The following is a 13,069-nucleotide window of genomic DNA, read 5'->3' as shown; positions in this document are numbered from 1 at the left end:
CCAGGCCGGCCCGCCCGTGCTCTCCTTCTTCCCCACGCCGCCGGAGTCCGCCGGAGCACGAAGCCGCCGCCGCCTCGGGCTTTGCCCCTTCCCCAAGCCCTCTAGCCCCCCTCCTACCTATATATAGCCCCCCCCTCCGTTTTCGCCGCCACCATCGCCGGAGCCGCCGCCGCCGCCCCGCATCTAGCCGCCCGCCGTCGCCCGCCGTTCGCCTCGCCCCTCGCCGCCGGGAGCGCCGGAGCCCCGCACCCTCGCCCGCCGGAGCCGCCGCCCGAGCCCCGCTGCCCCGCCGCCGACCCCGCCCACCGGAGCCCCTCGCCGGAGCGAGCCCCGTCGAGGTACTGCCGTTCGTGTTGACCGGTTTTTCTGAAAAAAAAACCTTTTGTTTAAAAAAAACCCTAGATCGGTTTTTTTCGGTTTTCTTATTTTACGAGCGTTCACCGAACCGTTCGTTTTAACGAACGCGTTCGTCGGTTTTTCTCTGTTAACGAACGTCCGTTATTTAACCGTTCGTCCGTTTTTCTTTTTCGACGGATTTTCTCGTTATTTTCTCAAATTCGATTTCTGATCGAAACTTCAAATCTGTTTAACTTTTCGCTCGTTTATCGGAATCAGGTGATTCAAGCGCCTAGAGTTTCGTCTCGAAATTCTCTTTCCGTTTAACCTACTCAAACAAGTTTTGCTACAGTAAAATTTGACCTAGATCCAGATTAGCAAACGAAGTTTCTTTCTTCCGCCGTTTGACTTTCGTTGCTTCTTTCGAGTTGATTCTTTTTGCAAACCGGAGTTCTTAAGTTGAACTTTCTGGTTGGATCTTTCATTCGAGTTTTACCTGTGCATTAGCTGAGTACTGATTGTATGATTGTTTGTTTGCGATAGAATACCCGGAGTGTGCCGCTTGTTACTTCGACTCGCTAGGTTTTGCGGATCATCAGCAAGGCAAGTAACACTTTGATCATACCCAGTTTTATTGCATTAGATCTATTTTCCCAAACACATTGCATGATTAGGATCTAATTAAACTGTGGGTATTGGGATGTAGTTGAGGTAGTACCTATTACCTGTTTACTATCAAACCCTTGGGAGTTACTTCTACGTTGCTTTTATTATTGCCATGCTATGCGTAGACGTGGTTTGGGTTTGAGAGATATTCATGACAGATGTGAGTGTTTAATAATGGTTCAACTTAAGGTGGCAACTAAAACTCACATCTGGGTGGATTGAGGCACCTGGAGAACCCAGTGTTGTCTGTATGTATAAGGTCCGCCACCCAGGCTCAAAGGGATCATAAGATTATTCATGCTAGAAACTTCCATGTGCAGCCGCAAGCTATTATGGGCTCTAGCATAGCTGAGTAGGTTACAGGATCTCTTGAAGAGGTGGACTAGCAGATGTAGGGGAAAGTAGGTGTACCGGTCCATCCAGAGTAGAGCGTGACTGTTTCTGAAAGACTGTGTCTCGGTCATCCGTTTCTCAAACATCATGCAGTGCGAGAATCAAGCGGAGGCGATCGAGTCTTGTGGGAAAAGTGCACAAACCTCTGCAGAGTGTACAAACTGATCATGATTAGCCGTGTCCCCGGTTATGGACAACTTGAGTATCTAGTACCTGGATTATCATTTGAATCTCATCACCGTGATACTTATAATTAATTTTGTTGGGTTAATGATGTTACTTAATTGGGATTGAGTTGGAGGTACCTTCTCAATGTTTCAACCACCAAGATAGTTAAATAAAATTTATTCCTTTTGAAGTAGGATAAAATTGGCTTTTCGCAAAAACTGTAACCATAGATCCTTTCCACCAGCCATATATGCATATAGTATAGCCTTATCATTGTTCATTGCTCTCTATGTGTTGCTTTGCCAGCATATTCTATGTGCTGACCCGTTTTCGGGCTGCAACGTTTCATGTTGCAGACTTTTCAGACGATGAGTAAGGTGCCTTAGGTCGTGGTCTTATACTCAGTGATGCCGCTGAAGTTGATGGACTCACTTATCTTCCAAGTCTTCCGCTGTTATCGTTTTTAGATGGCCTTAAGCCATGTTTATTATACTTAATCTCTTCGGAGATATTCGATGTAATAAGTGTGTGATTGCTACTCTGTTATAAATCCTCCATTTGTACTGTGCGTTTCAGCATTACTGATCCAGGGATGACACTGGTGCACAGCAGCACAGGCCATTTGAGGTCTGGTCACTACAAGAAAGAAGGAGAGACTCTCCGCAAGTATTTCCAGAGATTCAGCAGAGTCCACATCCCAAATATCCACCCGGCAGCTGTGATAGTTGCCTTCCAGTCCAATGTGCACAACCACATCATACATTCCAAGATGAATGTGCGGTTACCCAAGACTGTGAAAGAGCTTTACACTTTGGTGGACAAGTGTGCTCGGATGGAGGAGGGAAGAAAACTCCCTGGAGAAGAAGATTGCATCGACATCGACTTAGAGGATGATGATGAATCCTCCAGTCAGAAGAAGAAGAGCAAGAAGCGCAACAAGAGGCGTAAGGATAAGGCAGTGATGACCGTCGAAGGATTGGGCATGCCTAGTACCGGCAAGAAGGCTAAGGCCGAAGCCCCCGGCAAGGAAGCTGTCGCGTGCGCTGACTGCTGGGAGGCTGCGGCTGCCAAGAGGGCTGGGAAAGGAGATGGGTTGTACTGCAAGATCCATCGGACCAAGGGCCACGATCTCCAAGAGTGTCATCAGGTTGAGCAACTCGTCAAGAGGCAGATGGCTGAATATGAGAAGCGCGATAAGGAAAAAGGTCAGAATGGCGCTTGCGGGAAGGGCCGAGGCGGTGAAGCAAATCGCCCCGGCAAGGCTTTTCGGAACGAAGGAAAACCCGCCAGGGGCCGAGAGAAGGAAGTTTGCAATGATGAGAGTGATGGAGGGGATGAAGAGGAAACCAGCAAGCAGGAATTCCAAAAGGCCACTGACACCCTGTGCATTGACGGGGGTGCATCTTTGCACTCCTCTCACCGCCAACTTAAACAGTGGGCGTGTGAGGTCAATGCCGTGGAGCCAGCGGCAGAGTCTCAGAAGCCACTCAAATGGTCACGCAAGCCCATCATCTCTGACGAAGAGGACCACCCTGACCGCACCACTGCGGTAGGGTGTTTGCCATTGTTGGTCTCTCCAACGATTCACAACCTCGAAGTCACAAAGATGTTGGTTGACGGTGGGGCCGGGTTGAATCTGATTTCCCCAAAGGTTATCATCAAGCTTCAGATATCAGAGGAAGAGCTAATGGTCACGGGCACGTTTCAAGGAGTTAATCCCGAAGGAGTCATCCTAAGGGAAAGATCATGTTGCTAGTGACATTTGGGGGAGAACTGAACTATCAGACTGAGAAGGTTGTGTTCGATGTGGTCGACCTCCGCCTGCCGTACAATGGGATCCTTGGACGCCCAGCTCTAGCAAAATTCATGGTGGCATCCCACTATGCCTACAACACCTTGAAGATGCCAGGGCCAGTAGGAGTCATTTCCATACCGTCAGATGAGAAAGACGCAATCATTTGCATGGATAAGATGTAGCGGGACGCAGTCGCGGCAGAGGCCATGGCAGCAGCAGTCCCCGCCAAGGAAAACAGAGGAAAGAAGAAGGACAGCAGGCACACCAGCAAGGAATCCAGGAAGCATACCTCTTATCAGTGCGCTGTGCCTGTTGATGACCTGCCAAAGAGATCCAACAGCCAGAGATCTAAGGTTGCTGCACCACATGTAAAGAAGGTCCCGGCAGGGCTGGCTGGCGTTGATGGTACCTTCACTATCTGCGCCACCCTTGATGACAAATAGGAAAGCGCGCTCGTTGCCTTCCTGCGGGCGAATGTTGATGTGTTTGCCTGGCTACCATCTGGTATCCCCGGTGTTCCCAGGGAGGTAATCGAGCACCACCTTGCTGTCTGCCCACATGCCCGACCCTTCAAGCAGAAGGTTCGAAAGCAGGCCTTGGAGAGGCAACAGTTCATTGCCGAAGAGATTAAGAAGCTTGAGGTAGCTGGTCTGGTCAGAGGAGTACTGCATCCGACATGGTTAGAAAACCCAGTGGTCGTGCGCAAGGCAAACGGGGAATGGAAGATTTGCATTGATTTCACAGATCTCAACAAAGCTTGCCCGAAGGACCCATTCCCCTTGCCGCGCGTCGACCAGATTGTGGAGTCCACTTCAGGTTGTGACTTGCTCTCCTTTCTAGATGCATACTCTGGGTATCATCATATCTCCATGTCCAAGGAAGACGAAGAGAAGACCTTTTTCATCACCCCATGTGGTATGTACTGCTTTGTGTGCATGCCTTTCAGGTTGAAGAGTGCCGGGTCCACTTTTGCAAGAGCAGTCCAGTTTGGTTTTGAGCCACAGTTGCATAGAAACATTGAGGCTTATATGGGTGATATTGTGTTCAGGACCAAGGCAGATCAAACCTTATCTAGGATTTGGAGAAGACATTTGCTAATCCGCACAAGATCAACTCTAAGCTAAATCCGAAGAAGTGTGTGTTTGGTGTTCCCTCCGGCAAACTACTTGGGTTCTTCGTGTCCCATCGTGGTATTGAATCCAACCCCGACAAGATCAAGGCTATCGAGCAGATCCAGACACCCAGGAAAGTCAAGGATGTGAGGCATCTGACAGGGTGCATTGCCGCGCTTAGCAGATTCATCTCCTAGTTTGCCGAGCGTCCCCTGCCGTTCTTCAAAATTTTGAAGAAGGCAGGGCCCATGAAGTGGGCCCCAAAAGCAGACGCAACTTTACAAGACTTGAAGACCTACTTGTCCTCTGTGCCCACTTTGGTTGCCCCTAAACCACAAGAGCCATTGCTGCTGTACTTAGCAGCAACCAATCAAGTGGTTAGTGCAGCCCTAGTGGCACGGCAGGAAGTAGAGGAAACAGAGAGTGGGCAAAGCCTGGCAGGACCGGATAAGGATCAGGATAGAGAGGAGCACGGTAGCAGGGGCAACCTTAAGGACACGACAAGGAAGAAAGTGGTTTAGCGCCTAGTGTACTTCATTAGTTCCCTATTACAGGGGGCTAGATCGAGGTACTCTGGTGTGCAAAAGTTGAATTTTGGCCTCATCATGGCCTCAAGGAAACTGCGCCACTACTTCCAAGCCCATGAGATCACGGTTGTCACTCGCTTTCCGTTGCAAAGGATACGCCAAAGCCCTAAGGCTACCGACAGGATAGTGGAGTGGGCTTTGGAGTAATCCAACTTTGGCCGGAAATTTGAGAGCACATCAACAATTCAAAGTAGGGCATTGGCAGAGTTTATTGCAGAATGGACGCCAACCCCTAATGAGGAAGTACTGGAAATGGTTACCCCCGGCAAGGAAGCGCCCCAAGAATGGATCATGTATTTCGATGGTGCATTCTCCCTGCAAGGTGCAAGGGCTGGTGTGTTCTTGTTGCTCCCATGGGAGAGCATTTGAAGTACGTCGTCCAGATGCATTTTCCCAGGGAGGAGGCAACCAACAATACAGCATAATATGAAGGGCTCCTTGCCGGGCTCAGGATTGCCACAAAATTGGGAATTAAGAAGCTGATCATTTGAGGAGATTCACAACTTGTGGTGAGACAAGTCAACAAGGATTACCAAAGTCCATTGATGGAGGCATACGTTGAGGAAGCGAGAAGATTGGATGAGCACATTGATGGATTGCAAACAGAGCACGTACCCCGTGCGGAAAACAGCATAGCTGATCATCTGTCAAAGTGTGATGTGCAAAAACTTCCTGTGGAACTAGGAACTTTTGTTCTCCATCTTACTCAGCCCTCCGTATCCCTGAAAACAATGGCCAGAAAGAGGAGGAAGTTAGACTCCGGTAAGCCTCTCCCGGTAGAGCCTCCTGGGGCTCCTGGTAGGGACCCTGCCGGAAACAACTCCCCATCGCTTGCCGGGCGGCGCTCTCCTGCCGGGCCATTGGTCCCTGCGGTCAAGGTACGCGCTCCCACAGATGAGGAGTTGCCGCTAGTCCTTGTTGCCGAGCCCCAGGCTCCAACTTGGGCAAGGCACATAGTCCATTTCCTCCAAACTAGAGAACTTCTCGATGAGCAAGAGGAAGCTGAAAGAGTAGCCCGGAGGGCCAGTATGCATCAGTTTGTTGATGACACTCTATACAGAAGAAGGCCCAATAGTGTGAAATTGAAGTGCACCTACCAGGAAGAAGGAAAGGAACTGCTGGCGGAAATACACAAAGGCATGTGCGGCTCCCACATTGGATCAAGGGCATTAGTTGGGAAAGCATTCCGGCAAGGATTCTTGATACGTCCATTTTGCATCATGTTTTCCTACTGTTATTTATGATGTTTTTATGCATAATAATGCTTTTTGGAGTAATTCTAATGCCTTTTCTCTCATAATATGCAAGGTACACACAAAGAGGGAGAATTCCGGTAGCTGGAAATCTGGACCTGGAAAAGCTCCGTCAGGCTACCTATTCTCCACAACTCCAAACAAGTTGAAACTTTACAGAGAATTTTAATGGAATATATGAAGAATATTGGAGAAAATAAGTACCAGAGGGGGCCCAACAGGTGGGCACAACCCACATGGGCACGCCAGGGAGCCCAGGCGCGCCCTGGTCGGTTGTGCTCACCCAGGCCCACCTCCGGTACCCATCTTCTAGTATATAAGTCATTTTGACCTAGAAAAAATAAAGAGAGGACTTTCGGGACGGAACGCAGCTGTCTCGAGGCGGAACTTGGGCAGGACCACTTTTCCCCTCCGGTGGAGCGATTCCGCAGGGGGAACTTCCCTCCCGGAGGGGGAAATCATCGTCATCATCATCACCAACAACTCTCCCATCTTGGGGAGGGTAATCTCCATCAACATGTTCAACAGCACCATCTCATCTCAAACCCTAGTTCATATCTTGTGTTCAATCTTTGTATCGGAACTATATATTGGTGCTTGGGGGTGACTAGTAGTGTTGATTACTATATGGTTTATTTGGTGGAAGATTATATGTTCAGATCCAATATGCTATTTAGTACCCCATGCTATTTAATACCCCTTTGATCTTGAGCATGATTATCATTTGTGAGTAGTTACTTTTGTTCTTGAGGTCACGGGAGAAATCATGTTGCAAGTAATCATGTGAACTTGATATGTGTTCGATATTTTGATAGATGTATGTTGTGATTCCCTTAGTGGTGTGACGTGAACATCGACTACATGACACTTCACCATATTTGGGCCTAAGGGAATGCATTGTGGAGTAGTTATTAGATGATGGGTTGCGAGACTGACAGAAGCTTAAACCCTAGTTTATGTTCTATTCCGTAAGGGACCGACTGGATCCAAAAGTTTAATGCCATGGTTATAATTTATGCTTAATACTTTTCTCGTAGTTGCGGATGCTTGCGAGGGGGTTAATCATAAGTAGGAGGTTTGTTCAAGTAAGAACAGAACCTAAACACCGGTCCACCCACATATCAAATTATCAAAGTAGCGAACACGAACTGAATCAACATGATGAAAGTGACTAGATGAAATTCCCGTGTACCCTCAAGAACGTGTTGCTTACTATAAGGAACCGTTTTGGACCGTCCTTTGCCTCAAAAGGATTGGGCTATCTTGCTGCACTTTTGTTACTATTATCGTTACTTGCTTGTTACAAATTATCTTGCTATCAAACTACTCTGTTACTTACAATTTCAGCACTTGCAGACATTACCTTGCTGAAAACCACTTGTCGTTTCCTTCTGCTCCTCGTTGGGTTCGACGCTCTTACTTATCGAATAGAGCTACAATTGATCCCCTATACTTGTGGGTCATCAAGGCTATTTTATGGCGCTGTTGCCGGGGAGAGAAGCGCCTTTGGTAAGTGGAAATTGGTAAGGAAACATTTATATAGTGTGCTGAAATTTATTGTCACTTGCTACTATGGAAAACAATCCTTTGAGGGGTTTGTTTGGGGTATCTTCACCTCGACCGGAACCACAATTAGCTACCCCTCAACCTACTTCACCTACTGAAAATATTGAATATGAAATTCCTTCGGGTATGATAGAACAACTGCTAGCTAATCCTTATGCAGGAGATGGAACCGAACATCCTGATATGCACTTGATATATGTGGAACAAATTTGTGGATTGTTTAAGCTTGCAGGTTTACCCGGAGATGAAGTTAAGAAGAAGGTTTTCCCTTTATCTTTGAAGGGAAAAGCATTGGCATGGTATAGGCTATGCGATATTATTGGATCTTGTAATTGGAATAGATTGAAATTGGAGTTCCACCAAATTTTTTATCCTATGCATCTAGTTCATCGTGATCGGAGTTATATATATATAATTTTTGGGCTCATGAAGGAGAAAGTATTGCTCTAGCTTGGGGGAGGCTTAAGTCAATGTTATATTCATGCCCCAATCATGAGCTCTCAAGAGAAATTATTATCCAGAATTTTTATGCTCGGCTTTCTCATAATGATCGATCCATGCTTGATACTTCTTGTGCTGGTTCTTTTATGAAGAAGACTATTGAATTCCGGTGGGATCTTTTGGAAAGAATTAAATGCAACTCTGAAGATTGGGAACTCGACGAAGGTAAAGAGTCAGGTATTAAGCTTGAATATGATTGTGTTAAATCTTTTATTAATACCGATGCTTTTCAAAAGTTTAGCACTAAATTTGGACTTGACTCTGAGATAGTAGCCTCCTTTTGTGAATCATTTGCTACTCATGTTGATCTCCCTGAGGAGAAGTGGTACAAATATCACCCACCTATTATAGAAGAAAAAGAACTGGTACTAGCTAAAGAGGAAACTATTATTTACAATGTTGATCCAGTTGTTCCTACTGCTTATATTGAGAAACCACCTTTTCCTGTTAGGCTAAAGGAACATGCTAAAGTTTCAACTGTGGTTAACAAAAGTTATATTAGAACACCCAAACCTGATGAACAAATCAAAGTAGAACCTAGTATTGCTATGGTTAAGGATCTCCTGGAAGAAAATGTAGATGGGCATGTTATTTACTTCTGTAATGAAGCTACTAGAATTGTCAAACCTGATAAAACAGATAATCATAGACCCATTGTTGGCATGCCCGTTGTCTCAGTTAAAATAGGAGATCACTGTTATCATGGTTTATGCGACACAGGTGCTAGCGTGAGTGCTATTCCTTTTACCTTATATCAAGAAATTATGAATGACATAGCACCCACAGAGAGAGAAGACATAGATGTTACTATTAAACTTGCTAATAGAGATACTATTTCACAAATTGGGATTGTTAGAGATGTTGAAGTCTTGTGTGGGAAAATAAAATACCCTACTGATTTTCTGGTTCTTGGTTCCCCACAAGATGACTTCTGTCCCACTATTTTTGGTAGACCTTTCTTGAACACCGTTAATGCTAGAACAAATTCTAAGAAACAAACTGTCGGTGTCAGCTTTGGTGATGAGTCTCATGAGTTTAATTTTTCCAAGTTTAGTAGAAAGCTTCATGAAAAGAGTTGCCTAGTAAGGATGAAATAATTGGTCTTGCTTCTATTGTTGTGCCTCCTACCGATCCATTAGAACAATATTTGCTAGATCATGAAAATGATTTACATATGCATGCAAGAAATGAAATAGATGAGATTTTATTTGAACAACATCCCCTGCTTGAACACAATTTGCCTATTGAAACTCTAGGAGGTCCTCCTCCACCTAAAGGTGATCCTGTGTTTGAATTAAAACAATTGCCAGACACTTTGAAATATGCTTATCTTGATGAAAATAAGATATATCCTGTTATTATTAGTGCTAACCTTTCAGAACATGAAGAAGAATGATTATTGAAAGTTCTAAGGAAGCACCGAGCTGCTATTGGATATACTCTTGATGATTTAAAGGGCATTAGTCCCACTCTATGTCAGCACAAGATTAATATGGAACCTGATGCTAAACCCGTTGTTGATCACCAACATCGGTTAAATCCAAAGATGAAGGAAGTGGTAAGAACAGAAATATTAAAACTTCTGGAAGCAGGTATAATCTATCCTATAGCCGATAGTAGATGGGTAAGTCCTGTTCATTGTGTCCCTAAGAAAGGAGGTATTACTGTTGTTCCTAATGATAAGAATGAACTTATTCCGCAAAGAATTGTTACAGGCTATAGAATGGTAATTGATTTTAGAAAATTAAACAAAGCAACTAGAAAAGATCATTACCCTTTGCCTTTTATCGATCAAATGCTGGAAAGACTGTCTAAGCACACACATTTTTGCTTCCTTGATGGATACTCTGGGTTTTCCCAAATACCTGTTTCTCAACCTGATCAAGAAAAGACCACTTTCACGTGTCCCTTTGGAACTTATGCTTATAGATGTACGCCTTTTGGTTTATGCAATGCACCTGCTACCTTTCAAAGATGTATGACTGCTATATTCTCTGACTTTTGTGAAAAGATTGTTGAGGTTTTCATGGATGATTGCTCTGTTTATGGGAAGTCCTTTGATGATTGTTTAAGCAATCTTGATCGAGTTTTGCAGAGGTGCGAGCAAACAAATCTTGTCTTGAATTGAGAGAAGTGCCACTTTATGGTTAATGAAGGTATTGTTTTGGGCCATAAAATTTCTGAAAGAGGTATTGAAGTGGACAAAGCTAAGGTTGATGCAATTGAGAAAATGCCATGTCCTAAAGATATCAAAGGTATTCATAGTTTCTTAGGTCATGCTGGTTTCTATAGGAGATTTATCAAAGACTTTTCTAAAATTTCTAGGCCCCTCACAAATCTTTTGCAAAAGGATGTTCCTTTTGCTTTTGATGATGATTGTTTAGAAGCCTTTGAAACACTCAAGAAAGCCTTAATTTCTGCACCTATTGTTCAACCACCTGACTGGAACTTGCCTTTTGAAATTATGTGTGATGCTAGTGATTATGCTGTTGGTGCTGTTCTAGGACAAAGAGTTGATAAGAAACTGAATATTATTCATTATGCTAGTAAAACTTTAGACAGTGCTCAATGAAATTATGCAACTACTGAAAAAGAATTCCTAGCAGTGGTGTTTGCTTGTGATAAATTTAGATCTTGCATTGTTGATTCAAAAGTAATTATTCACACCGATCATGCTACTATAAAATATCTTATGGAAAAGAAAGATGCCAAACTTAGGCTTATTCGACGGGTTATCTTGCTACAAGAATTTGATTTACATATCACTGATAGAAAAGGAGCTGAGAACCCCGTAGCTGATAACTTGTCTAGATTTGAAAATGTGCTTGATGACCCACTACCTATTGATGATAGTTTTCCTGATGAGCAGATAGCTGCAATAAATGTTTCTCATAACACTCCTTGGTATGCTGACTATGCTAATTACATTGTTGCTAAATATTTACCTCCTAGCTTTACATACCAACAAAAGAAAAAATTCTTCTATGATTTAAGACACTACTTTTAGGATGACCCACATCTTTATAAAGAAGGAGTAGATGGTATTATTAGACGTTGTGTACCTGAGCATGAACAGGGACAAATCCTACGGAAATTTCACTCCGAAGCTTATGGAGGGCATCATGCTGGAGATAGAACTGCTCACAAGGTATTGCAGTCTGGATTTTATTGGCCTACTCTCTTCAAGGATGCCCGTAAGTTCGTCTTATCTTGTGATGAATGCCAAAGATTAGGTGTCGTGGTTTTGTCACCGCAGATGTCCTAGAGAAAGGACTTAGTCATGGAGCCATCGCGACGGGTTAGCTTAAAGGGGTTAAAGCGGACAAGGGATGCAGAGAGTTTATACTGGTTCGGCCCCTTGCGGTGAAGGTAAAAGCCTACGATCCAATTGTTGTAGAATTTTTTCTGAATATATACTGTGAGGCAAAGCCCCACAGCCCTTTATTAGATAAAGCACCACTGTACAAGTTAAAAACAAACTATACAAGGAAGGAAAACAAAAGGGAAAAGAGTCTACCTATTTGCTAAATAACTGTACTTGCTTTACAACAAAGACGTAATCCAAGCCAATAGCTTTGGCTTGTTACAGTCCTTCACCCTGTGAGCAAGCAAAGAAATATCATGGATGAATTTACACTTCCAAGCACTGAAAGTAGCTCTCTCAGCTCTGAAGATTCTGCCATTTCGCAAAATCCAAATATTCCATGCTGCTGTTAGCATAACTTCAACGAAGAAAGGGTGTGTGAAGCTGGACCTGGCGTGCAGGATACATTGCAGAATATCTGAGTCTCCAGACCAATCAATACCTAGATAGTTCCAGACTCTACAGCTGAAGGTGCAGTTAAAAAACAGATGTATTCTATCCTCATACGCCAGCTCACTGCAGGTGAGGCAAAGATTGTCATCCTGGTTTGAGCGCCAGTGTCTCCTAACCAGCATATCCTTGGTGTTAAGTCGGTCAAAGAATAAAAGCCAGCCGAACACCTTGATCTTCATGGTGCACTTACTCTGCCAAAGCCATTTGCAAGGTTGTATTGTAGGTAAGTGTGAATGCATGATCATGTAAAAACTTTTCGCAGTGTACCCTCCTGAGTGGCCAGGCCATATCCAAACATCAGGTAAGGTGGGGTCTCTGTCTAACTGCATGATCCAACTTTCCAGAATTTGCAACTCAGCAGCAGCCTCATGAGAAAGGGGCAAATAAAACATAGAGAAAAGATCCTGGGATTGAAGAAATTCCTGCACAGAGATCCTGTCATTATTGACAAAAGAAAACAACCTTGGCAATCTCCAACATAGGGGTCTAGCAGAGCCCCCAATGTGCCAAGAGTTAGTCCAGAACAGAGCAGAATCACCCATGTTGATATGTACTGAGGCAATAGCAGTATAAGCCTCATGCAGCTTCAGAACATCTCTCCACCAGAAAGATCCAGCATTAGCTATTGCCTGTGGAACCCCATGATCATAGTAGCTATTCCATATCAAAGTCACCCAAGGAACATCAACCTTGTTATAGAATTTGTGAAGATGCTTGAGAAGCAGGCCTTTGTTCTGGATGTTCAGATTAATAATACCCAAACCACCCTTATCTCTTGGCCTGCAAACTTGCTCCCAAGCAGCCAGCGACTGTTTTGGAACATCACTGTTACCCCTCCAAAGGCATTGCCTGAAAATTTTGCCTAGTTGTGGAAT

Source organism: Aegilops tauschii, chromosome 7 (genome assembly GCF_002575655.3).
Source record: "Aegilops tauschii subsp. strangulata cultivar AL8/78 chromosome 7, Aet v6.0, whole genome shotgun sequence".
Taxonomy (NCBI): domain Eukaryota; kingdom Viridiplantae; phylum Streptophyta; class Magnoliopsida; order Poales; family Poaceae; genus Aegilops; species Aegilops tauschii.
The sequence above is the reverse complement of the archived record's forward strand: the minus strand, read 5'-3'. Positions refer to the sequence as shown.